Here is a 489-nt window from a genome sequence, read left to right as displayed (position 1 = left end):
CCTCGCAAGCGACACACAAAACTCATTTAGATTCTAATGATTGGCTTTCACTTCTCGGATTGCCTAGCTTCCTCACACACCAATGTATCATTAATTATAAGAGCGTGACTCGCGAAGACACATACATCTTTTCGTTTGCTTGTCGCTGGTAGCATCGTCTTCCGTAATTGGGTTGGGTGAAAGCAAACATTCTTTGCATGTCTTTAGAATACGGTTTGATTTCGCGCCTCTGCGGTAGAGACTGAAACTTTATGGCAGAGGACAAAAAGAAAAAAGAAAGTGCGAAAGAAACAGAAGTGTGAGAGAAAGGTAGATAAAATATAAAGGGAAAGCTATTATGAAAAATGTTTGGAGACGAAACGTAAATAAATACGTTGTATTTGTGAATCCCTGTGCAGGATGAGATTTTCCAAGAATTTCAAGCATACACAATGTGTACTGTATATATCTATCTATTTATATTTTCCTTTCTATTCAAGCAAGTCGAGT

This window comes from Penaeus monodon, chromosome 21 (assembly GCF_015228065.2).
Source record: "Penaeus monodon isolate SGIC_2016 chromosome 21, NSTDA_Pmon_1, whole genome shotgun sequence".
Taxonomy (NCBI): Eukaryota; Metazoa; Arthropoda; class Malacostraca; order Decapoda; family Penaeidae; genus Penaeus; species Penaeus monodon.
Note: the sequence above shows the minus strand (reverse complement) of the source record.